The 26,990-nt window shown below is 38.6% G+C and overlaps 1 protein-coding gene across 9 annotated transcripts in view; it reads left to right on the plus strand.

The window, feature by feature from the left end:
- The window catches only part of ZRANB3 (zinc finger RANBP2-type containing 3), a 304,975-nt gene that overhangs the window by 121,805 nt on the left and 156,180 nt on the right, over window positions 1-26,990 (plus strand). The gene's annotated exons all lie outside the window — the stretch shown is intronic.

Here is a 26,990-nt window from a genome sequence, read left to right on the forward strand (position 1 = left end):
AATGAATGTGTGTGTTTGTGTGTGTGTGTTTGCAAGACATGCATCTGATACATATATTAATATTAACATTAGTGACCCCAAATTGTTATCTAGGATGCAGGAATGAGCTTTGAAATGCAGCCTGCCCAAAAAGCTTTTCTGTTATAATAGTACTTGCTTAAAAGCTAAAGGTTATTGTTACTTGTTTCCTATGAGTTTGAAATGTAGTGCTGAAATGGTATTTTATTATCACTCAACAGTTTGATACATTTAAATGGCATGTGCTTATATGTATCTCTATTCGTATTTTCTCTCTGAAATAGAGGCTCTTGTTACATGAACCATGATATTCTTTGTGTACATTCTCAGAGTAATATAAATCAATAAAGTTCTAATTTTTAACAACACTTTGAGAAATATGTTGCTTTTTTTCATTATATCTTTAAGAATAACAGCAAAATGGCTGGGCTCGGTGGCAATGACTCTTTTTCTAACTATAACATCTAGTCTAAATAAATGCCTATTGAATGAATGAAGAGTTCAAATTAAAAAATTAGGTAATTATAAATCAGCATGAACTATGAACCCCTATATCCACATTTCTATATAGGACTCATGTTATTCCTTAAGGAAATCCTTGAATTCTCTATTCATGTTTTTCCTTAAAAAGAGACTACAGGCCGGGCATGGTGGCTCATGCCTGTAATCCTAGCACTTTGGGAGGCTGAGGTGGGTGGATCACGAGGTCAAGAGATGGAAATCATCTTGGCCAAAATGGTGAAACCCTTTCTCTACTAAAAATACAAAAATTAGCTGGGCGTGCTGGTGGGTGCCTGTAGTCTCAGCTACTCGGGAGGCTGAGGCAGGAGAATTGCTTTAACTCGGGAGGCGGAGGTTGCAGTGAGCCGAGATCGTGCCATTGCACTCCAACCTGGGCGACAGAGCCAGATTCTGTCTTTAAAAAAAAAAAAAAAAGGGACTACTACAGAGATAAGCCATTGGTGGGAGTCTATATGTAAGCACAACTAAATCACAATTAATTGGGAGAATTTTTTGATGATTCCACGTCTATTTTTTAACAATTCAGTTTCCATTTCCTTCATTTCTAATATATTTTGAAAAGTGTATGTTTTGCTGTTATTTTTTTTTTTTTTCCTTCTTTTTGAGACAGAGTCTCACTCTGTGCCCAAGCTGGAGGCAGTAGTGCGATCTCGGCTCACTGCAAGCTCTGCCTCCTGGGTTCACACCATTCTCCTGCCTCAGCCTCCCGAGTAGCTGGGACTACCAGCGCCCGCCACCACACCTGGCTAATTTTTTGTATTTTTAGTGTAGATGGGGTTTCACCATGTTAGCCGGGATGGTCTCAAACTCCTGACCTCATGATCCACCCGCCTCTGCCTCCCAAAGTGTTGGGATTACAGGCATGAGCCACCATGCCCGGCCTGTAGTCTCTTTTTAAGGAAAAATGTGAATAGAGAATTTAAGGATTTCCTTAAGGAATAACATGAGTCCTATATAGAAATGTGGATATAGGGGTTCATAGTTCATGCTGATTTATAATTACCTAATTTTTTAATTTGAACTCTTCATTCATTCAATAGGCATTTATTTAGACTAGATGTTATAGTTAGAAAAAGAGTCATTGCCAGTGAAGAACTTAGCAATATAATTGGAGAAAGAAGACATAGACATCTGGGAAACAATAAACATAAATTTTTCTTTTGAAACAGGATGAATTCTTTTGTTCTTTGTTTTTTGAGTCGGAGTCTCGCTCTGTCGCCCAGACTGGAGTGCAGTGGTGCAATCTAGGCTCACTGCAAGTTTCGCGTCCCGGGTTCATGCCATTCTCTTGCCTTAGCCTCCCGAGTAGCTGGGACTACAGGTGCCCGCCACTACGCCCAGCTAATTTTTTGTAATTTTAGTAGAGACAAGGTTTCACTGTGTTAGCCAGGATGGTCTCAATCTCCTGACCTCAGGTGATATGCCCGCCTCGGTCTCCCAAAGTGCTGGGATTATAGGCGTGAGCCACCGTGCCTGGCCTGAAACAGGATGAGCTCTAAACGGCTCTTCATAAGTTAATTAATTTGAAAGTCCAAATGACTGAAAGAGACTTAAATGTTTTTAGTCCCTGAGTATGTTTTCAACAAATAGAAATGTGAACTCATTCTCCAAAACCTCACGACTAGCCATAAGTATTTCCTCTTACATAATATACAGGTATAGAAAATATATGTCATATATGTATATGTATGTGTATAAATTTTTTTCCAAACAGACCAGTTTTATGTCCACAGAAAATATATTATAAAAGGTAACAAATAGTATCCTTTATGATTCCCACAAGTAAGTCATGGTGAAAAATCTTAGCAGTTATGGTACACCATTGGTACTTTGGTCCTCCCTTTGATGTTGTAGAAATTTAGATGGGCCTTAAATCTATGGAATTCAGCATGGATTGAGATAAACACTTGATCTGCACCATAACCCTTCTGATACGGTTTGGCTGTGTCCCCATACAAATCTCATCTTGAATTGTAGCTCCCATAATTCCCACGTGTGATGGGAGGGGTGACCCAGTGGAGGATAGTTGAATCATGGGGGTGGGTCTCTCCCCTGCTGTTCTCATGGTAGTAAGTCTCATGAGATCTGATGGTTTTATAAATGGGAGTTCCCCTGCGCACACTGTCTTGCATGCTGCAGTATCAAAGATGTGACTTTGCTCCTTTTTTGCCTTCCACCATGATGGTGGAGCCTCCCTAGCCATGTGGTGGAACCATGAATTAAACCCCTTTCCTTGATAAATTACCCAGACTCGGGTGTGCCTTTATTGGCAGTGTGAGAACAGACTAATACACCTTCTTAACTCTTACATTCTCTAACAAACCATTATCCTCAGTTAACATCAGTTAACGAGTATGCAGAGTTCATGAACCCTTAGCCAGCAGGAGTCTTCCCATTGTACAAATCACTTTTCCATTTCTTATTATTTACAATTACATAGCACTTTTCACATTTGACTAATTCACATGTTGTCATCTTCTTTCAAAACCTTCTTTTTAATTGAATAAATGTCAAAATCTGTTTAATATTTCCTCAGTACTTAAAAAAACTCCACTTTTCTGTCCATCATAATTACTTAATTACTTCTCTCTTTTCACCAGCATTTTTGAAGACCCGTTATTTTACACCTATTTGACTTGACAGGGTTTATGATGTTATATTTTATTAATTATGTTTATTAAGAAAAAATTCTCAACTTTATACATGAATATAAGAATCAGGCCATAGAAATAAACAGAATGGCATATAAGACTTAAGATCACAGCTCATAACCCCTAATAATCTATTTAGTGGTAGGGTTGGAGTGCCATTTTTATGGAATCTTACCATGTCAGTGTTGATGAAAGTTCATAAATTAAATGTGCTGAAGTAAAAAGAACTTGTATATATGTAAATTATATGAACTCTGGTTTAACCTTCATTCTATTTTCTAATATTGCTTTTCTTCTCTTGCTCTTATCATAAAACAGTGGTGAAGCCAGAAAAGGAAGTACAATTTATAATTTGAAGGTCAACCACTTTTTGATTTGTAAATTAAAAATAGATTTTCATGTGATGACTGTTTGACTCATCAAACAGTGAAAAGCCTTGGGAGAGCAATTTTACATCTGTGTTATTGAACCTACTTTTTTGTAAACACTTGAATACCCACTTGAAGTATTGTGTAATGTAGCTGTCTGCTGTGATCTTTTCTCCCTAGCTTTAGAAACAAATGACGTCCTTCAATGGTATTATTCCACCTTCTCTCAGTATCTTTTCATTGTTACCTTTTTCTTTTCTTTTTTTTTTTTTAAATAAGACCTAGGGTACATGTGCACAACATGCAGGTTTGTTACATAGATATACATGTACCATGTTGGTTTGCTGCATCCATCAACTCGTCATTTACGTTAGGTATTTATCCTAATGCTATCCCTCCCCCAGCCCCGCACCCCCCGACAGGCCCCAGTGTGTGATATTCCCTGCCCTGTGTCCAAGTGTTCTCATCGTTCAGTTCCCACCTAAGAGTGAGAACATGTGGTGTTTGATTTTCTGTCTTTGAGATAATTTGCTGAGAATGATGGTTTCCAGCTTTATCCATGTCTGTGCAAAGGACACGTGAATTCATCCTTTTTTATGGCTTCATAGCATTCCATGGTGTATATGTGTCACATTTTCTTAATCCAGTCTATCATTGATGAACATTTGGGTTGGTTATTGTGAATAGTGCCCCAATAAACATATATGTGCATGTGTCTTTATAGTAGCATGATTTATAATCCTTTGGATATATACCCACTAATGGGATCACTGGGTCAAATGGTATTTCTAGTTCTAGATCCTTCAGGAATAGCCACACTGTCTTCCACAATGGTTGAACTAGTTTACAGTCCCACCAACAGTGTAAAAGTGTTCCTATTTCTCTACATCCTCTCCAGCACCTGTTGTTTCCTGACTTTTTAATGATCGCCATTCTAACTGGCGTGAGATAGTATCTCACAGTGGTTTTGATTTGCATTTCTCTGATGAGCAGTGATGATGAGCATTTTTTCATGTGTCTGTTGGCTGCATAAATGTCTTCTTTTGAGAAGTATCTGTTCATATCCTTTGCCCACTTTTTAATGGGGTTGTTTGATTTTTTTCTTGTAAATTAGTTTGCGTTCTTTGTAGATTCTGGATATTAGCCCTTTGTCACATGGGTAGATTGCAAGAATTTTCTCCCATTCTGTAGGTTCCCTGTTCACTCAGATGATAGTTTCTTTTGCCATACAGAAGCTCTTTAGTTTAATTAGATCCCATTTGTCAATTTTGACTTTTGTTGCCATTGCTTTTGGTGTGTTAGTCATGAAGTCCTTGCCCATGCCTATGTCCTGAATGGTATTGCCTAGGTTTTCTTCTAGGGTTTTTTTTTTTAATGTTGAAAATTATAAAACTTTATTGAAGGGCATAAAAGATATAAACAGACAGATATACCATGTTCATAAATACAAAGCCTTGGTATTATAAATAAGACCATTCTCCTCAAATTGATCTTATAAATTCAATGCAGTTATTTTCTTTTTTTATTATTATTATTTATTTTTATTTTTATTTTTATTTTTTGAGACAGAGTCTCACTCTGTCACCCAGGCTGGAGTGCAGTGGCTGGATCTCAGCTCACTGCAAGCTCCACCTCCCAGGTTTACACCATTCTCCTGCCTCAGCCTCCCGAGTAGCTGGGACTACAGGCGCCTGGCTATTTTTTTGTATTTTTTAGTAGAGACGGGGTTTCACCGTGTTAGCCAGGATGGTTTTGATCTTCTGACCTCGTGATCCGCCCATCTCGGCCTCCCAAAGTGCTGGGATTACAGGCTTGAGCCACCGCGCCCGGCCGTTCTTTTTTTATTATTATTATGTTCTAGGGTACATGTGCACAATGTGCAGGTTTGTTACATATGTATACCTGTGCCATGTTGGTGTACTGCACCCATTAACTCGTTATTTACATTAGGTATATCTCCTAATGCTATCCCTCCCCCCCCCACACCACACGACAGGCCCCAGTGTGTGGTGTTCCCCTTCCTGTGTCCAAGTGTTCTCATTGTTCATTTCCCACCTGAGAGAGAACTTGCGGTGTTTGGTTTTTGGTCCTTGTGATAGCTTGCTGAGAATGATGGTTTCCAGCTTTATCCATGTCCCTACAAAGGACATGAACTCATCCTTTTTTTATGGCTGCATAGTATTCCATGGTATATATGTGCCACATTTTCTTAATCCAGTCTATCATTGATGGACATTTGGGTTGGTTCCAAGTCTTTGCTATTGTGAATAGTGTCGCAGTAAACGTACGCGTGCATGTGTCTTTATAGCAGCATGATTTATAGTCCTTTGGGTATATACCCAGTAATGGAATGGCTGGGTCAGATGGTATTTCTAATTCTAGATCCTTGAGGAATCACCACACTGTCTTCCACAATGGTTGAACTAGTTTACAGTCCCACCGATAGGTAAAAGTGTTCCTATTTCTTCTCCACATCCTCTCCAGCACCTGTTGTTTCCTGACTTTTTAATGATCGCCGTTCTAACTGGTATGAGATGGTATCTCATTGTGGTTTTGATTTGCATTTCTCTGATGGCCAGTGATGATGAGCATTTTTTTCATTTGTCTGTTGGCTGCATAAATGTCTTCTTTTGAGAAGTGTCTGTTTATATCCTTCGCCCGCTTTTTGATGGGGTTGTTTGTTTTTTTTTTCTTGTAAATTTGTTTGAGTTCTTTGTAGATTCTGGATATTAGCCCTTTGTCACATGGGTAGATTGCCAACATTTTCTCCCATTCTGTAGGTTGCCTGTTCACTCTGATGGTAGTTTCTTTTGCTATGCAGAAGCTCTTTAGTTTAATTAGATCCCATTTGTCAATTTTCACTTTTGTTGCCATTGCTTTTGGTGTTTTAGACATGAAGTCCTTGCCCATGCCTATGTCCTGAATGGTATTGCCTAGGTTTTCTTCTAGGGTTTTTATGGTGTTAGGTCTAACATTTAAGTCTTCAATCCATCTTGAATTAACTTTTGTGTAAGGTGTAAGGAAGGGATCCAGTTTCAGCTTTCTACATCTGGCTAGCCAATTTTCCCAGCACCATTTATTAAATAGGGAATCCTTTCCCCATTTCTTGTTTTTCTCAGGTTTGGCAAAGATCAGATGGTTGTAGATGTGTGGTATTATTTCTGAGGGCTCTGTTCTGTTCCATTAGTCTATATCTGTTTTGGTACCAGTACCATGCTGTTTTGGTTACTGTAGCCTTGTAGTATAGTTTGAAGTCAGGTAGCGTGATGCCTCCAGCTTTGTTCTTTTGGCTTAGGATTGACTTGGCAATGCAGGCTCTTTTTTGGTTCCATATGAACTTTAAGGTAGTTTTTCCAATTCTGTGAAGAAAGTCATTGGTAGCTTGATGGGGATGACATTGAATCTATAAATTACCTTGGGCATTATGGCCATTTTCATGATATTGATTCTTCCTATCCATGAGCATGGAATGTTCTTCCATGTGTCTGTGTCCTCTTTTATTTCATTGAGCAGTGGTTTGTAGTTCTCCTTGAAGAGGTCCTTCACATCCCTTGTAAGTTGGATTCCTAGGTATTTTATTCTCTTTGAAACAATTGTGAATGGTAGTTCACTCATGATTTGGCTCTCTCTTTGTGTGTTACTGGTGTATAAGAATGCTTGTGATTTTTGCACATTGATTTTGTATCCTGAGACTTTGCTGAAGTTGCTTATCAGCTGAAGGAGATTTGGGCTGAGACGATCGGGTTTTCTAAATATACAATCATGTCATCTGCAAACAGTGACAATTTGACTTCTTCTTTTCCTAATTGAATACCCTTTATTTCTTTCTCTTGCCTGATTGCCCTGGCCAGAACTTCCAACATTATGTTGAATAGAAGTGGTGAGAGAGGGCATCCCTGTCTTGTGCCAGTTTTCAGAGGGAATGCTTCCAGTATTTGCCCATTCAGTATGATATTGGCTGTGGGTTTGTCATAAATAGCTCTTATTATTTTGATATACGTTCCATCAATACCTAGTTTATTTAGAATTTTTAGCATGAAGGGCTGTTGAATTTTGTTGAAGGCCTTTTTTGGCATCTGTTGAGATAATCATGTGACTTTTGTCGCTGGTTCTGTTTATATGCTGGATTACGTTTATTGATTTGCATATGTTGAACCAGTCTTGCATCCCAGGGATGAAGCCGATTTGATCACGGTGGATAAGCTTTTTGATGTGCTGCTGGTTTCTGTTTGCCAGTATTTTATTGAGGATTTTTGCATCGATGTTCATCAAGGATATTGGTCTAAAATTCCCTTTTTTTGTTGTATCTCTACCAGGCTTTGGTATCAGGATGATGCTGGTCTCATTAAAAGAGTTAGGGAGGATTCCCTCTTTTTCTATTGGTTGGAATAGTATTAGAAGGAATGGTCCCAGCTCCTCTTTGTATCTCTGGTAGAATTCAGCTGTGAATCCGTCTGGTCCTGGACTTTTTTGGGTTGGTAGGCTATTATTGCCTCAATTTCAGAGCCTGTTATTGGTCTATTCAGAGATTCAACTTCTTCCTGGTTTAGTCTTGGGAGGGTATTTGCGTCCAGGAATTTATCCATTTCTTCTAGATTTTCTAGTTTATTTGCATAGAGGTGTTTTTAGTATTCTCTGATGGTAGTTTGCATTTCTGTGGGATCGGTGGTGATATACCTTTTATCATTTTTTACTGTGTCTATTTCATTCTTCTCTCTTTTCTTCTTTATTAGTCTTGCTAGCAGTCTATCAATTTTGTTGATCTTTTCAAAAAACCAGCTCCTGGATTCATTGATTTTTTTGAAGGGTGTTTTGTGTCTCTATCTCCTTCAGTTCTGCTCTGATCTTAGTTATTTCTTGCCTTCTGCTAGCTTTTGAATTTGTGTGCTGTTGCTTTTCTAGTTCTTTTACTTGTGATGTTAGGGTGTTGATTTTAGATCTTTTCTGCTTTCTTTTATGGGCATTTAGTGTTTAAAATTTCCCTCTACACACTCCTTTAAAGGTGTCCCAGAGATTCTGGTATGTTGTGTCTTTGTTCTCATTGGTTTCAAAGAACATCTTTATTTCTGCCTTCATTTTGTTATTTACCCAGTAGTCATTCAGGAGCAGATTGTTCAGTTTCCATGTAGTTGTGCGGTTTTGAGTGTCTTAATCCTGAGTTCTAATTTGTTTGCACTGAGGTCTGAGAGACAGTTTGTTGTGATTCCTGTTCTTTTACATTTGCTGAGGAGTGCTTTACTTCCAATTATGTGGTCAATTTTAGAATAAGTGTGATGTGCTGAGAAGAATGTATATTCTGTTGATTTGGGGTGGAGAGTTCTGTAGATGTCTATTAGGTCTGCTTGGCGCAGAGATGAGTTCAAGTCTTGGATATCCCTGTTAACCTTCTGTCTTGTTGATCTCTCTAATATTGACAGTGGGGTGTTAAAGTCTCCCGTTATTATTGTGTGGGAGTCTAGGTCTCTTTGTAGGTCTCTAAGGACTTACTTTATGAATCTGGGTGCTCCTGTATTGGGTGCAGTATATTTAGGATAGTTAGCTCTTCTTGTTGAATGGATCCCTTTACCATTATGTAATGGCCTTCTTTGTCTCTTTTGATCTTTGTTGGTTTAAAGTGTTTTTTATCAGAGACTGGGATTGCAACCCCTGCCTTTTTTTTTTTTTTTTTTTTTTTTTTTTTTTTTTTGCTTTCCATTCGCTTGGCAGATCTTCCTCCATCCCTTTATTTTGAGCCTGTGTATGTCTTTGCAGGTGAGATGGATCTCTTGAATACAGCACACTGATGTATCTTGACTTTTTATCCAATTTGCCAGTCTGTGTCTTTTAATTGGGACATTTTGCCCATTTACATTTAAGATTAATATTGTTATATGTGAATTTGATCCTGTCATTATGATGTTAGCGGTTATTTTGCCTGTTAATTGATGCAGTTTCTTCATAGCATCGATGGTCTTTACAATTTGGCATGTTTTTGCAGTGGCTGGTACCGGTTGATTCTTTCCATGTTTAGTGCTTCCTTCAGGAGCTCTTGTAATGCAGGCCTGGTGGTGACAGAATCTCTCAGCATTTTCTTGTCTGTGAAGAATTTTGTTTCTCCTTCACTTATGAATCTTAGTTTGACTGGATATGAAATTCTGGGTTAAGTAAATTGCCGAAGGACATATAACTAGAAGATGCCAGGACCTGAAATTTGACCTGAAGTCAAATAATTGGAGTGATTCAGCTCCAACTCTCACTATCAATTTCTTTTACAGTCCCCAGGTACCAAACTTTCTATTTTTGAAATAGGACTCTTGAGGACAGAATTTGGAAGACACAGGACTCAAAGGAATAAGACGGTAACGTTAGAATGAAGGTGATCGAGTTAAGATTTTGTGTTGGTGAGACTACACGGTAGTCCTTTAAGTCAGTGTCACCTGTGTGCTTACTTCCTTGCTTCTTAGTCCAACTTTATTATTTTTGAATGTGCTTTTTTTTAAAAAAAAACTTAATTTAAAACAATTTTAGATTTACATAATTGTTAGAAAGATATTACAGAGTTCCTGTATACCCACACCCAGTTTCCCCTATTATTGATATCTTAGATTAGTATGGTACATTTGTCTCAATTAATGACCCAATATTAATATATTATTGTTAACTGCAGACCATACTTTATGCAGGTTTTCTCAGTTTTTCTCTCATGTCCTTTTTTTTAAAAAAAGAAAACAACAACTACGATTTCATCCAGGAACACATTACTACATATATTAGTAATGTCTCTTTAGGCTTCTCTGGGTTGTAACAATTTCTCACACTCCCTTTGTTTTTGAAGACCTTTACAGTCCTGAAAATTAATGGTTAAGTACTTTGTAGAATGTCCCTTATTTGGGATTCAACTGGTGTTTTCCTCATGGTTATACTAGGGTAATATGTTTTTGGTGGGGAAGACCATAGAGATGAAGTACTGTTGTCATCACATCATACAAAGTATGCGTACTGTCAATATGATTTATCACTGTTAATGTTAATCCTGATCACCTGGCTTAAAGTAGTGTTTGCCAGCTTTTCTTACTGAAAAGTTACTCATTTTTTCCCCCTTTTTTATACTGAATTTTTGGGAAGAAAGTAAGTATGCACAGCCTGTACTTAAGGAATGGAGAGTTGTGTTTTACTTTTTTTTTTATTTTTTTTTGAGATGGAGTCTCACTCTGTCACCCAGGATGGAGTGCAATGGCACAATCTCGGCTCACTGCAACCTCCACCTCCCGGGTTCAAGTGATTCTCCTGCCTCAGCCTCCTGAGTAGTTGGGATTACAGGCACCCACCACTACGCCTGGCTAATTTTTGTATTTTTAGTAGAGACGGGCTTTCGCCATGTTGGTCAGGCTGGTCTCAAACTCCTGACCTCAAGTGATCCGCCCACCTCAGCCTCCCAAAGTGCTGGGTTTACAGGTGTGAGCCACCGTGCCTGGTTGTGTTTTACTTTCTTAAGCTTGTAGTAGTCAGAGTTCTTTAGAGGGACAGAACTAATAGAATAGATACATATATAAAGGGGAGTTTATTAAATATTAACTCACACAATCACAGGGTCCCACAAGAGGCCATCAGCATTCTGAGGAACGAGGAAGCCAGTTCTAGTTCCAAAACTGAAGAAGTTGGAGTCCAGTGTTCAAGGACAGGAAGCATCTATCTAGCACAGCAGAAAGATGTAGGCTGGAAGGCTAGGCCAGTCTCTCTTCTCACGTTTTTCTGCCTGCTTATATTCTAGCCACGATGGCAGCTGATTATATTGTGCCCACCCAGATTAAGGGTAGGTCTGCCTTTGTCAGCCTGCTGACTCAAATGTTAATATTCTTTGGCAATACCCTCACATACACACCCAGGGTCAATACTTTGTATCCTTCAGTCCAATCAAGTTGACACTCAGTATTAACCATCACAAAGCTGGAGTAAATACATAAATTATTTGGAATTCATTCATTCATTTATTTACTTAATCATGTATTTATATCATTGTGGACTCATGGATATTAATTGTATACTTTGAGTTATAATTCATTACTACTTTCTTGTTGCTCAAATCGTTTCAGCTTTGGCCATTGGGAACCCACTCCTGTGTCCCTTTGACATAACCCCTTCATTTTGGAAGTTTTTTGTTTTGTTTTTGTTGTTTGAGCATTTTCTTACTTTCTGGTACTACAGGATGCTTCAGGCTCATCTTGTGCGTTTCTTGTCCCAGTCTAGAATCAGTCATTTCTCCAAAAAAAACCTAATTTCATTTTACTGAAGATTAATACTAGAATGAGGACCTGGGCGTTCCATTTCTCCGGGAGTGTCCTTCCTTCTAGGTTCTATGAGCTTGTAGAGCAAGGAGATTATGTATACTAACTTGTGTGTGTATTTATACATAGATATACACATATATATTTATATATGTGTGTATATATGTGTGTGTGTGTGTGTGTATATATATGTACATGTATAGCAGGGTGTGAAGGCCAGCAATCCTTGATGTTCCTTGGTTTGCAGATGCTGTGCACATGTATTGCTATGCACACACATTGCTATGCACACACGTTGTTATGCACACACATTGTGTATCTGGCATCTTTAACCCTAACAGTGGGTCCCACCGTCTGCCATCTATTTACTTAATTGCTAATTTCCACTATACATGAATAGCGATTTCACAGTTGTTAACGTGTACCTCTATGGGAAAAAACTTTATTAGCTAGAGCATGATATAATGTACAGTTCCTTTTGACTTTATTATTACAGACTCCATTCATTTCCAGTGTTACTCAGGTCAGCACCTTATTCCCCCACACCCTCCAGTGAGGGTATTTCAGACATTTGTAATACATATACATTCTTTTATCACATTTTGTTTTCCATCCTGGTATCCTTGACCTCCTCAGTTATTTTTAAAATATTTGCGTATATTCAGGTTTACTCTTTATGTGATAAAGTTCTATGGATTTTCACAAATGCGTAATGTCTTGTATTCATCATTATAGTATCATACAGAACAGTTTCACTAACCTACACAATCCCTTGTGCCTCATTTATTCAATTTCCCCTAGGGCTGAACCCCTGGTAACCACTGATATGTTTAACAACTTTATAGTTGTGCCTTTTCCAGAATGTCATATAATTAGAATCCTATATTGTTTAATATTTACAGACTAGCTTTATTAACTTAGCAATATGCATTAAAATTCATCCGTGTCTTTTCGTAGCTTGATGGCCATTTCTTTTCATCACTGATTTTTATTCCATTGGATGTACCACAGTTTGTTTTTTCATTCACAAAGTTGAAAGGACATCTTCGTTGCTTCCAATTTTTGACAATAAAGCTGCTGTACATACTCACATGTAGGTTTTTGTGTCATCATAGGTTTTCAAATCTAGGAGTGTGAAACTGCTAGATCATAGAGTGTGCCATAAGATAGTACGACAAACTGGGTGGCTTAAAATAACTGAAATTTTTACTCTCATAGCTGGAGGCTAGAAGTCTGAAATAGGTGTCAGCAGGGTAGATTTCTTCCGATGTTTTTGAGGGATAATCTGTTCCATGCCTTTCTCCTACTTTCCAGTGAAGGCCAGCAATCCTTGACATTCCTTGGTTTGCAGATGCATCACTTCATTGTCTGCCTCTGTCTTCACATGCCATTCTCCCAGAGTGTCTATGCCTCTTCCCTTATAAGGACACTAGTCAGATTGAATTAAGGTTACTCTACTATGACCTCATTTTAGCTAATTATGTCTGCAGCAAACCTATTTTTAAATAAATAAGGTCATATTCTGAAATACTAGAGGTTAGAACTTCAATATATCTTTTGGGAGGGAATTACCCAATTCAACCCATAACATACGATAAGACTATATTTTTTAACAGAAATTGTCCAACTGTGTTTTGTATTGGCTGTACCATTTTCCGTTTCCATTAGCAGTGAATGACAGTTCCGCTTGCTCTGCATCCTCACTAGCAGTTGGTGTTATCATTTTTCTTTTAGCTATTCTAAAGTATGTGTAGTAGTATCTCATTTTCATTTGTAATTCTCTATTCACCTATGTTGTTGAGGATCTTTTCATATGCTTATCTGCCATCTGCATATCTTCTTAGGTGAGGTCTCTTCAGATCTTTTACCCATGTTTAAATTGTATTGTTTCTTTTTTTGTTGTTGAGTTTTAAGAGTTCTTTGTATATTTTAAGTATAAGTCTTTATTAGATATGTTTTAGGCTGGGCACGGTGGCTCACACCTGTAATCCCAGCACTTTGGGAGGCCAAGGCAGCCAGATCACCCGAGGTCAGGAGTTTGAGACCAGCCTGGCCAACATGGTAAAACCCCCTCTCTACCAAAAATACAAAAATTAGCCAGGTGTGGTGGCAGGCGCCTCTAATCCCAGTTACTCAGGAGGCTGAGGCAGGAGATTTGCTTGAACCTGGGAGGCAGAGGCTGCAGTGAGCTGAGATTACGCCATTGCACTCCAGCCTGGACGACAAGAGCGAAACTCTATCTCAAAAAAAAAAAAAAAAAAGATATGTTTTAATATTTTCTTCCAGTCTGTGGCTTGTCTTTTCATTCTCTTAACAGTGTCTTTCACAGAGCAGAAGTTTAGTTTAGTTTAGTTTTGTTTTGTTTTGTTTTGTTTTTTTATGTAGTCTTACTCTGTTGCCCAGGCTGGAGTGTAGTGGCGTGATCTCAGCTCACTGCAGCCTCCTGATCCTGGGTTCAAGCAGTTCTCCTGTCTCTGCCTCCTGAGTAGCTGGGACGACAGGAACTGGCCACCACTCCCAGCTAATTTTTGTATTTTTAGTCAAAACAGGATTTCGCATGTTGGCTCGTCTGGTCTCAAAATCCTGACCTCAGGTGATCGGCCCACCTTGGCCTTTCAAAGTGCTGAGATTATAGGCCTATAGAGTAAAGCACTACACAGGCTAGCCCCTACCTGTTTCTTCCATTTTCTTCTGCTATTCCCTGGCAGAAATTCTAGAGACAGTTCCATCTATTTATTGTAATCTTTACCAATTACTATTTACATCACACTGGACCAGTTAATTGATCTCTCAGCTTCAACTATCTCTTGTTTAAAGTAGGCAGTAATAATACTTTTGCCATTGGATTGCTTATGTAAAGCATAGGAGGAATACAACAACAAATGTTAGTTTTCTTTTTTTCTTCTGTTATCAAACACTGTGACCTTCTCTCTTTCTCCTCCTCTCCTCTCTCCTCTCCTCTCCTCTTCTCTCTCCTCCTCTCTCCTCTCTCCCCTCCCCACCCCTCCCCTTGCCCCTCCCCTCCCCTCCCCTTGCCCCTCCCCTCCCTTCCCCTCCCCTCTCTCCTCCCCTCCCTTCCCCTCCCCTCTCCTTTTTTTTGACAGAGTCTTACCCAGGCTGGAGTGCGGTGGAGCAGTCTCAGTTCACTGCAACCTCCATCTCCTGTGTTGAAGTGATTCTCATGCCTCAGCCTCCCGAGTAGCTGGGATTACAGGCATGCACCGCTACACCCAGCTAATTTTTGTATTTTTAGTAGAGACGGGATTTTGCCATGTTGGCCAGGCTAGTCTCGAACTCCTGGCCTCAAGTGATCCGCCTGCCTCGGCCTCCCAATGTGCTGCAATTACAGGTGTGAGCCACTGCACCCAGCCCATCATGACTTTTTATGCTTTACTATTTCTATGTAATTCTTTCTCTGATTAACTCCTTTCCTTCTGCATCTCATATTTTTCTCAAGTCCATCTAAAAAGTAATCCTTCAAAACATTCTTCAGATATCACTACCTCTATTTGCCATCTCTGGTTGCCTTTTGGTTCCTGTCTGCTCTCACTTCTGCTGCAGTTTGAATCATATCCTACGACACTTGTCTGGTTTTCTCCACAGATTGGAACTCCTAGGAGCCATGTGTACTTACCACAGTGCCTGGGAATATATTTCTAGTTAATGCCTCCTGAACAAATTAATGAATTTTTATTAATTTATTCTTTTTGTTGACTTAAGATCACTTGAACTAGTCAGAAAAAAGAAAAGATCTCATCACCTAGACAAACAGAGGTCTTGTCTATCAGTAATGAGTGCTTTTTTTTTTTTTTTTTTTTTGAGATGGAATCTTGCTTTTATCGCCTAGGCTGGAGTACAGTGGCATGATCATAGCTCACTGCAGCCTTGAACTCCTAGGCTCAAGCAATCCTCCTGCCTTAGCCTCCCAAGTAGCTAGGACTACAGGTGTGTGTCACCACATCTGGCTAATTTTTAAATTTTTTTTTAGGGACAGGGTCTCACTGTGTTGCCCAGGCTGGTCTCAAACTCCTAGCCTTAAGCAATCCTCCTGCCTCAGCCTTCCAAAGTGCTAGGATTACCCATGTGATCCACTGCACCTGGCCTTTTTTTTTTTTTTTTTTTTTTGAGACAGAGTCTCACTCTGTCGCTCAGGCTGGAGTGCAGTGGCGCGATCTCGGCTCACTGCAAGCTCCATCTCCCAGGTTCACACCATTCTCCTGCCTCAGCCTCCCAAGTAGCTGGAACTACAGGCACCTGCCACCACTCGCAGCAAATTTTTTTGTATTTTTAGTAGAGAGGTTTCACCACGTTAGCCAGGATGGTCTCCATCACCTGACCTCGTGATCCGCCTACCTCGGCCTCCCAAAGTGCTGTGATTATAGGCGTGAGCCACTGCACGCGGCCAGCACCTGACGTTTTAACCAGTGCTTTAAATCAGGTCCATACCTACTACCACCCACCCCCCAGTTATTCTAAGCATGGAGGTAAAGTAGCAGATATTCCTTTAAGTGGGTTTGGGGTTTGTGGATTGTTTTGATCCCGTCTGACTCCTATAACAAAAATACAATAGACAGATGGCTTAACCAACAAACATTTATTTCTCACAGTTCTGGGGCCTGGGAAGTCTAAGATCAAGGCACCAATGGATTCAGTATCTGATGGTTTATAGACAGCCATCTTCTTGATGTGTCACATGGCAGAATGGGTGAGATTGCTCTCTGAAGTCTTAAGTTTCTTTTTTTTTTTTTTTTTTTTTTGAGACAGATTCTCACTCTGTCACCCAGGCTGGCACAGTGGCACCATCTCGGCTCACTGCAATCTCTGCTTCCCAGGTTCAGGTGATTCTCGTGCCTCAGCCTCCCAAGTAGCTGGGATTACAGGCACCTGCCACCACACCTGGCTAATTTTTGTATTTTTAGTAGACATGGGGTTTCACCATGGCTGATCTTGAACTCCTGGCCTTAAGTGTTCTGCCTGCCTTGGCCTCCCAAAGTGTTAGAATTACAGGCGTGAGCCTCTGCTCCTGGGCTGAAGTCTCTTAAAAGGACACTGATCCCATTCATGAGGGCCCCACCCTTATGACTTAACCTCCAAAAGCCTCCACCTCCACATGCATTGGGAGTTAGAGATTTTAACATGAATTCTTTTGGGGAAAAAACATTCAGCCCTTGACAGGAATCTTTTCAAAAACTTTATTAAAATGTCTAGCGTACAGTATTGTTGGTTTTCTAAATAAGTTTAAGTCATTTCTCTGCCTAAAAATTTATCTTGAACACTAGCAAAGTGCAAATGCAATTGATTGCATCTTCAATTTTAAAGAAGTCTATCCTGGTTTCTTTGGAAGCTGATGTAATTTTGTTTAGAGCTCCTGCTGTTTTGCACAACTGGTTTATTGTGGTGTTATCTCAATAGTCTTAGACAAAATTCAAAATGAAAAGCAGAGGTGACAGTGATGGTGAATTAAACCGTACCCAGATACATACAGACACAAAGCGTCCTCCTGGAATTTAATGTTTAAGTTCACATGAGCATTTGAAAAGCACAAAGCACTGATAGCATCATCTCACCCTAAGTATTGTTATTACATTAATACATTAACACCTCCAAGTGTGTCATAAAGAGGATGTTGCAAACATTCCTACCATACCAGTTTTTATTAAATGAAATGTTCTTTATGACTAGCAATTGTTTAAAAATGGAAAGAATGGTTAAAATTAAATATCACCCTGTATCCTCCTTTTTCTTTTTGAGTAATGAGCTTAAATTTTGATAAAACTTAAAAGTCCAAAGAAGCCACAACTTTATTGGTGTGTTAGTTCGTTCTCCTGCTATAAAGAAACACCTGAGACTGGGTAATTTATAAAGAAGAGAGGTTTAATTGACTCACAGTTCCATATGGCTGGGAGAGGCCTCAAGAAGCTTAAAGTTATGGCAGAAGGCACCTCTTCATAGGGTGGCAGGAGAGAGAGAATGAGTGCAAGCAGGGGAAATAATGCCAGATGCTTCTAAAACCATCAGATCTCATGAGACTCACTCATTATCATGCAAACAGCATGAGGGAAACCCCCACCATGATCCAGTTACCTCCACCTGGTCCCACCCTTGACACATTCTGATTATTACAATTCAAGGTGAGATTTGGGTGGGGACACAGAGCCAAATCACACCAATTGGCCTCTTCCCACATCTGTATTGGGAACTGGACAACTGTGAATGTACATAAAGGCTCCCAACTTTTCATATAGAGTAGCTAGGGGTGGTTATCAATACATGTCTTAACTCTTTGTACTAAAACATTTTAAAGCCATTTTTTCCTGTATCCATTTTACTCCTGTATTCAACAAATAAATATTATTGAGTCTTCTATTTGATAAGTTCTTAGAAATATAGATTAAGAAACATGCCTTCATTTGCAGCAACCTGGTGATATTGGAGACTATTATTCTAAGTGAAGTAACTCAAGAATGGAAAACCAAACATCATACGTTCTCACTCTTAAGTGAGAGCTAAGCTATGAGGATGCAAAGGGCATACAAATGACACAATGAACTTTGGGGACGTGGGGAAAGGGTGGGAAGCAGATGAGGGATAAAAGAGTAAAATTGAGTGCAGTATATACTGCTTGGGCGATGGGTGCACCAAAATCTCACAAATCACCACTAAAGAACTTACTCTTGTAACCAAACACTACCTGTTCTCCAATAAACTATGGAAATAAAAAAATTTTTTAAAAGATTATAGAACAATAGGTATAAAATGAGCTTGTTTTTGTTTAAGCCACGCCCCTCAAAACACACAAAATTATAGCTATTTATCTGTATGTGTATAAAGACCTTCAAGTATATTTTTTTTAAAAAAAAAGAAACATGCCCTCCCTCTAATCAAGTAAGAATGAGTGAGGGGTGTATATCTCTGTGTGGTATCTGTAAAATGTAGGGTACTAGAAATATTGGAAGTGAAGTTTACAATCATAAATTCTATGATACTGTTGTGGGAGGAACCATTAATTTCATATTGATTAAGTTGGAAGGGTTTGTGGAGGAGGTCGATTGGAAGTGGGTCTTGTAGAAGAAGTACGTGGAAAACCAGCATTGAAAAAATGAAAATTGGGTGTGGTGGCTTACTCCTGTAATCCCAGCACTTTGGGAGGCCAAGGCGGGTGGATCACAAGGTCAGGAGATCAAGACCATTCTGGCTAACACAGTGAAACTCCGTCTCTACTAAAAATGCAAAAAATTAGCCAGACGTGGTGGTGGGCGCCTATAGTCCCAGCTACCTGGGAGACTGAGGCAGGAGAATGTCATGAACCTGGGAGGTGGACCTTGCAGTGAGCCGAGATCGCGCCACTGCACTCCAGCCTGGGCGACAGAGCGAAACTCTCAAAAAAGAAAAAAAAAAAAGAAGAAAAGGAAAAACGAAAATTGAGTAGTTTATTGACTGAGCAACCCTCAATGATTTGCAAGCCCTGTTTCACAGACCTGTCTTTCACAGAACTGAGGTTGAGACAGGGTATGGGGCTATGAGGTCCCCACTTTACTTCAGCTATAGTGGTCTCACTTTTTCTGCTTTACAAATGTTGAGTTTCTTTGTAATATTTTATTTGAAAAAAACTTGCATTGCTTTAAAAAAAAAGTCTAAGATGGACTTTTCTTGATTCTTAGCTTCTTTGTGTATTCTTCTTATATATTATAGTGAGGCAAAGTGTGTCTGTTTCTCTTAACCTTTATCTAATTTTACTCATCAGTGATTGAAAAGTTTTCAGTAGAATGATTTAATCTTTGACATTTTCTGCAGGTTCTAATATTCTTATAGTGCTTTCAGTTTTTTAAACATTAATTTAGAAAGTCAAACTATTAATAGAATATATTTGTAGTGATGGCAATGTTTTACTGTTCTGAAATTTTATATATTTAAGCCTATAGGAAATGAGATATTTCTAGAGAGTCAGAGTTTTTGGGATAGCCAGGCATTCTGGTTTTTTGCCATAACAGTTTGGAAAGAAACATTTTTTTTCAAATACTTTCTATATATTTCTGATTTTTTAAACATTGTACTGTGAACATAATTTAACCTTTTTGTTACTCAAAGTTACCAACTACTGAGACAAGTTAGGCCCTTTACTTAATCTAATAGAGTGTTTTAAGTTATGTGTCTGCATCTTATGTTTTATTTTCACTCCTCCAAAGCCTTTTTCTTCTCTGTCCTAAGTGAGTTTCCAGGCAAAATGAAATGACTCTTTATCTATTTTTTTTAATGTTGGTACTGAGGCTATTACTGATAAATAATATTATAAAAGTAAATATTACAAATAATATTTACAAATGAATAAATGCTGTCTGCTGAAATTTTCTGCTATTTTTCAATACATTTTTATTTGAAATTTATATTTTAGATTATTTTATAATATATCATTAATTCATGGATTGAGTTAGCTATCTTTTTAATTTTTAATTTTTGTGGGTACATAGTAGATGTATATATTTATGGGGTATGGTATATAAGATATTTTCATACAGGCATACAGTGTGTAATAATCACATTAAGGTAAATGGGATATCCATCTCCTCAAGCATTTATCCTTTGTGTTGTAACAATCCAAATATACTCTTAGTTATTTTCAAATGTACAATTTAATTAACTAGTCACCCAGCTATCTTACTTTTTTATTTCAATATTGATTCCTACCATTTACTACTTTATTTCAACATTTTCATAGTATTTTGTTATTTTATTTTAACTTATTAGTTTATGACATGATGTTAACCATAAATTTAATTAACTATTTTCACTGCTTTTAATGCCACTAATATTTCAGTAAAATAAAATGAAGCCCAGATTTGGGCTTAACATATTCATTTTCCCATAAAAACTAACTTTCATCATTTATTGTTTATTGTTGTAGTTATTAGTACATAGCAAATAACATTTATTTTGATTCTTAACCCAATTTGAAATTTTTTTCTTAGGAAGATATTTTTAGATAACCTTCTCATTAACTTTTCTGAAGTTCATTATGTATTGCATTTTCTCTAATCAACTGGTTCTACAAAATTAAAGTCATTTTAAAATTTTGACATGAATAATATTTAATAAATGAGGGATGTGACTAGCAGATGATGACATTATCAGTTTGACATATCTCATTTCTTTTTATAGATTAAAAGTGAATTCCTTAAGTAATAATTGACAGACTGTGCTCTTTTGAGTACATTCTACATATAGATTAATTTAAGAAATTTGGAGCTATTATTAATTCTACTAGAAAACAAAAGAACAGAGAAGTTATTCAATAATAACCTGTTATTATTGGTTATTATAACTAATAATTAAACATATTATTGAATAACTTCTCAGTTAATTCATGCTATTGAATAACAGAGAAGTTATTCAATAATATATTTAGTTGTATTGGAAAAACAAGGGACATCTCTATCCAATAAAAATGTCAGAAACTAAATATTTTTCACCTTATCATACTACTACCCTGGAGGTCATGGTGACATTGCATTATAGGAAAAGTTATCTATCACTATGTTTAATGCAGAAACAATTTATGCAGATGCTACCCTAGAGAAGAAAACCATGTGGTTTAGACCCAGGAAACTACCTTGACAATGGGATGGTTGTTTTTTTTCTTTTTTTTTTTTTAGGTTCTAGATCTTCATTAACTTTTCCAGATTTGTGATTTTTTGGTTTTCTCTCTCTTGTTCATGTGCGCACTCTCAAACACAAGCACACACACAGTGATTGTTTATAAAGACTTGACATCAATCCTTAAGGCAGGCGTCCCAAAAGCAGATACAGACAGGTCCTCCAGGGAGTGAAGTCCTCGTGGGGACATGGGCACACGGGGATGAGAGGACCTCAGCTAAGGAGCAGGGCCCGCCTCCAATCCACTGTCTACTCGGGGACATGGCTGCCACCAGTCCTGAGTTGTTGAGAGAAGCCAGGAATCACGTTTTTACACAGATCTGATTTTTAAACACTGTAAACTGAGGTTCTTACCATACAGGTCCAAGAGATCATACTATGGGCCACTACTGTGAGCCTCCCATCCTAAAGTATGAGTTCTGAGCTCCAGCTTGGAAATACCAAGGTAATTAGCGCACATTTGCATGGCTATTTTTGTGAAGCAGCGTTGGGGTGGTTTTTAGAGTAAAAATCATCTGTGCAAATGTTCTTTAAATATATAAAAATTAATTTTTTTTTTTTTGAGACGGAGTCTCGCTTTGTCACCCAGGCTGGAGTGCAGTGGCATAATCTCTACTAACTGCAAGCTCCGTCTCCTGGGTTAACGCCATTCTCCTGCCTCAGCCTCCTGAGTAGCTGGGACTATAGGCGCCCGCCACCACACCCAGCTAATTTTTTTTGTATTTTTAGTAGAGACGGGGTTTCACCGTGTTAGCCAGGATGGCCCCGATCTCCTGACCTCGTGATCCGCCCACCTTGGCCTCCCAGAGTGCTGGGATTATAGGCGTGAGCCACCACGCCCAGCCTAAAAATTAATTTTTAAATAATAAATACTTTAAAAGAATTGATGGTTTCTCTTTCTTTTCCTTAGTAGTCCTGGTTTTTTTCTTTTATTACCTAACTCAATTTAAACAGCAAATTTTACTTTTGGTAACATTCCATGTCTTTTTCTTAGAATAACAAATTGATTTTGCTGTCTCAGTTGATTCACATTCTTGTTTTCATTTCTGCACATAATACCCAGCCTAATCTCAGAATTCAGTGGAGCTTCCTTTATGTTTTAACTTTTGAAAACTATCTACTCAACTCAAATTAGGGCTCAATTTTTAGTCAATTGTGGCATTTTGGCAAGTGGCAGAGGATGTGATTAACCAGCATTTTGTTTTCCTCTTGCTTATTTCCTTTTACATTTTATGTGACGATTTAGTAACCATTAGGTAAGTTAATTTTTACTTTTCTTAAAAAAAAACTTTCACAAAGACTTCCTTTCTTTCTCCTTCTTTTTAATATATACGAGATCCATCTTAAAAGGGTGTACGTTCTGAATCTGAGTAGAGAATCTCCATCATTGTTTAATTAACATTTCAAAAAATTACCTAGTTGAGATTTGGAATTCTTTCTAATGGTTTATTCTAAAGAAATTGCTATGTGTGAACACATGAATTGACAGATTAATCCAAGTACTTGTTCAACCAAAACTATCCTAATAACCTGCAAACATTTTGTCTCAAGTTGTTGATGGATGTGCTTTTGATTCCTTACTTTGAAAGCAGAAATAATTTTCCCTTTGTTACAAATAAGTGATGGCCTTGTTTATTTACTTTACTCCCACCAGAATTTTATGTGTCATTGTGTAACTGTAGAACATAGTATTTTAATATACTAATCTGAATTTCAATACAAGGTTCTTTATTTTCTAATTATGTTGTCTTCAAGTTAATTATAGTGCTGCCACATTAAAAAGGATATAAAGCATCACGCTGTAATTATTTATGATACTAAGCAAGGGATTTATTCATCTTATCTTTTATAAAATCTCCAACTGAACTTATCTGTGGTCCTTAATGGCAGTAATCAAGTTTGCCAAGTGCAAATGCTTCTTATCTGCTCTTTGTTTCCTAATCCTTATTTTCATATACTTTGAAACACCCTTTTGTTTACATTTGTGATCAACAAATTCGGTGTTAGTAAACAACATAGAAAATTTAGTATTTTTCATATACTCTTTTTTGAAGAATATGTTATGTTTTGTTTCACTGTGTTCATTACATATAGAAATTTTAGTGATGTAAGTTATTGTTCTTCCAATTTGTTAAACAGTTAAGATTGATCATTGAGGCTTATATATAGCACTTTAATTGATCATCTGAGATATATAATCGAAGCAAGTTGCAAATTAGATACCCTTTCAGTGCCTTTATTAAACTTCTGAAATTAGTCTTTTTCTATAAAATTGCTGGCTAATTCAAGTAGATTTTGAAGTGAGAAGCCAAATTTCGTTTTTGTTTTGTCTTTTGAGACAGAGTCTCGGTCTGTCACCCAGGTTGGAGTGTAGTGTTGCAATCCTGGCTTACTGTAACTGCTTCCCCTTGGGTTAAAGCAATTCCCCTGCCTCAGCCTCCTGAGTAGCTGGAATTATAGGTGCCTGCCACCACACCTGGGTAACTTTCGTATTTGTATTTTTATTTTTCATTTATTTATTATTTATTTTTATGTTATATTATGTTATTTTTGAGACAGAGTCTCTGTCACCCACGCTGGAGTGCAGTGGCACAATCTCGGCTCACTGCAACCTCCGCCTCCCAGATTCAAACGATTGTTCTGTCTCAGCCTCCCAAGTAGCTGGGACTACAGGTGTGTGCCACCACGCCTGGCTAATTTTTATATTTTTAGTAGTGACGGGATTTCACCATATTGGCCAGGCTAGTCTTAAACTCCTGACCTTGTGATCCGCCCACCTTGGCCTCCCAAAGTGGTGGGATTACAGGCGTGAGCCACCGTGCCTGACCTTACTTATTTTTTTGAGACAGGGTCTTGCTCTGTCACAGCCTAGGCTGGAGTGCAGTGGTGCAGTCTCAGCTCACTGCAACCTTCGCCTCCCAGGCTCAAGCGATTTCTCCTGCCTCAGCCTCCCAAGCAGCTAGGATTACAGGCATGAGCCATCACACCTGGCCTAATTTTTGTATTATTAGTAAAGGTGGGGTTTCACCATGTTGTCCAGGCTGGTCTTAAACTCGTGACCTCAAGTTATCCGCCCACCTCGGCCTCCCAAAGTGCTGGGATTACAGGCGTTAGCCACTGTACTCAGCCCCAAATTCTGTTTTAGATAAATTTATTCTACATACTATATAGCAGGGTAGAAAGCACTATGTTTATACTGCCTTGGAATTGTAATTAAAAGTCAGTCAAGAAACCAGATACCCCAGAAATGATTTAAAAGTTCTAGAATAAAATCATGGAAGTGTTTTTCGTGGTTTTATCTTTTTTTTCTCCTGATGAGAAAATGACCAAAAATTAGGCAAAACTCTCTAAGATTTTTTTCCCAAAGTTTCATCATTATAGTAGTTATTCTCAAAATGCAACTTGAGAGTCATCCACGTAAGAATCCTTTTTGCTTGCCCCTCCCTCCCTCCCTCCCTCCCTCCCTCCCTTCCTTCCTTCCTTCCTGCCTCCCTCCCTCCCCCCTTCCTCCTTCCTTCCCTCCCTCTCTCCTTCCTTCCTTCCCTCCCTCCTTCCCTCCTTCCCTCCTTCCTTGGTTTCTTGGTTTCTTTGTTTCTTTGTTATTTTTAGAGAGGAGGTCTTGCTCTTTCACTCAGGCTGAAGTGCAGTGTCCTGGCCTCAAGCAATCCTCCTAGCTCAGCCTACCCAGTAGTTAGGACTACAGGCACACGCCAGCACATCAGCAAATTGTTGTCATTTTTGTAGAGATGGGGTCTCACTATATTGCCCAGGCTGATCTCAAAACTCCTGGCCTCAGACAATCCTCACATATCAGCCTCCCAAAGGGATTTTTATTTTAAAAGTCCATTTCTATTGAATCAGAATTTGAGGTGTTTCCCTGAAGTCTGAATTTTTAACTGGTATCTAAATGATGCCTGGGTATAATAGATTGTAAGAACTTAGAGCATAACTGGGAGATTGGACTTTTTCCCCCATTTCTTTTTGTCCTTTCCTTTTCTTTCAACCCCCCGCCCAAGTACTTACAGTTATGTTCTTGTGCTGTGTTGGGCTCTCAACTTTAATTGCTGAGGCTCCTGTGCAAGTGGAGAAAATGACTAGAATCTTAATTAAGTTTGTTAAATTGGTTTTAATTTTACAAAACAGATTTAAAAGGTACAAAAATTATGGAAAATTTATTTCTGAACTTCAGATTTTACCTGAGGAATGGTACTGTTGAATGAATAATACATATGCATCTGAGCAGTTCCCATTATAGTTAAGTATCTCATTTTTTACTGTCTTGTGACTAAGATTGAATATGAGCTGGGTGAGGTGATGTATGCCTGTAGTCCCAGCTACTTGGGAGGCCAAAGCAGGAAGATCACTTGATCCAGGAGTTTGAGATTACAGTGAGCTTTGATCATGCCACTGCATTCCAGCCTGGGCAACAGTGCGAGATCCTGTCTCAAATAAATGAGTAAGAATTTCGAAATTTTGCTTCTCTTGGCACTGTCTGGTATAGATTAGTATCACTTCTTTTTGTCTACTACTTTTGAAGTGTAGAACAGCCCTCTTTTCCTTCCACCAAGCACAACTGATACTAGGTTGTAGAGCTGTAACTTTTTTTAAAAATCTTTTTACTGGCCGGGCGCGGTGGCTCAAGCCTGTAATCCCAGCACTTTGGGAGGCCGAGACGGGCGGATCACGAGGTCAGGAGATCGAGACCATCCTGGCTAACACAATGAAACCCCGTCTCCACTAAAAATACAAAAAAATTAGCCGGGCGTGGTGGCGGCGCCTGTAGTCCCAGCTACTCGGTAGGCTGAGGCAGGAGAATGGCGGGAACCCGGGAGGCGGAGCTTGCAGTGAGCCGAGATCGCGCCACTGCACTCCAGCCTGGGCGACACAGCGAGACTCCGCCTCAAAAAAAAAAAAAAAAATCTTTTTACTTGGAAGTTATTTCATACTTGCATAAGGGTTTCAAGAACATAAATAATACAAAGAGTATCCATATGCCCTTTACTCATATTTATCAGTTGATGACATTTTATTCCATTTGTAAAGCTGTGACTTTGAATAAAACTTTACTAGAGACTGGAGGAGGATAAAAATACCACATTAAAAGCATAACATTTAACTGCTACTAGAAATGGCTATTCTTAAAACACATTTGCTTAGGTGGGGCACAGTGGTGTGCACCTGTAATCCTAGGTACTCTGGAGGCTGAGGCCAGAGGATTGCTTGAGCCCAGGAATTTAAGGCCAGCCTGAGAAACATAGAGAGACCCATGTCTAGGAAGAAAAATAAAAAGGGGAATATATTTGCTTATATCCAGCCTCTCAGATCATTCCAGAGCCTTCTCCCAGATTCTCTTTTTCTAGTCCCAGTATGGGCATCTCTAAGCCATGCTTTGGACTACAACTTTACTTAAGTTCTGCCACCATCCCCAACTCAATGCCTTGCCTTTAGATAAATAAGTTTTTTTCTCTCATCCTACTGCTCTCTAAGGCCCATCTCCTTTCTACCTTCCCCTGATC

Source organism: Macaca thibetana, chromosome 12 (genome assembly GCF_024542745.1).
Source record: "Macaca thibetana thibetana isolate TM-01 chromosome 12, ASM2454274v1, whole genome shotgun sequence".
NCBI lineage: Eukaryota > Metazoa > Chordata > Mammalia > Primates > Cercopithecidae > Macaca > Macaca thibetana.